Consider the following 821-nt stretch of genomic DNA (forward strand, 5'->3'; position numbering starts at 1 on the left):
ACCCCGAATGACCCCCCTGATGGTGAGGCAACCCCTGGAGTCCAGGGACTGTCAGTCCATCCTTTTGTACCAGAAAGGGCCAGTCCCCTTTGCCAGGGGCAGGTTGTGCCAACAGAACCCTTCTTGGGGGGTGTGTGGAGATTCCTGCCTTGGCTGGGACCCCCCAAGGTCAGTGCTGGAGGTTGAGGGCAGAGATCTCCCCCCGAGCGTTGGTCTGGGGGAGTTCCATCCCTCTCTAATGAATAATTCTTGCTTTGGTGCCAGCTTGAGTAGAATTGCTTCAACAATTGCTTTAGTGTAGAGCACTGTCCTATCTTATGCTGTACTAGTGGTAGTTTTAGTGTTTCTATTGTGCAGTAAATAATTCAGATGAAGATCTTTAGTCTGATCATTTGTAACCCTAAATAATTCATTTCTTTCAATAGATTTGAATGGCCATCATTAAACCCTGGGGGACAAAAGTGGTTCAGTCCCACCTCTGTAATTCCTCTAAACTGAAAGTGTTGGCATAACCCAAGGCTGAGATTGGATCCAGCAGCCCCAGCACCCCACAGTCAGTTGGGAGCTCTGGCGGGCACCACCCTTTCCCAGCCCCCTGTGCCCAAACACCCCCATGGGACCATCAGACCAGCCAGGCCACCCCCCCGTTTTCCACCCTTCTCCCTTTTCCCTCCAATTTTTCATGGTCCTCAATCCCCAGCCCCTCCCAGATCAGTCTAGGGGTTCCAACCCCCACATTTTCCTCTCTCTCCCCGTTTTCCACATCATCCCCCACTCCCCAGCCCCCTCATGCTCAGTTTGGGGGTCCCACCCTGCCCTTT

This window comes from Empidonax traillii, unplaced genomic scaffold, assembly GCF_003031625.1.
Source record: "Empidonax traillii isolate 1590-97213 ecotype Southwest subspecies unplaced genomic scaffold, ASM303162v1 scaffold3646:size23432, whole genome shotgun sequence".
Taxonomy (NCBI): domain Eukaryota; kingdom Metazoa; phylum Chordata; class Aves; order Passeriformes; family Tyrannidae; genus Empidonax; species Empidonax traillii.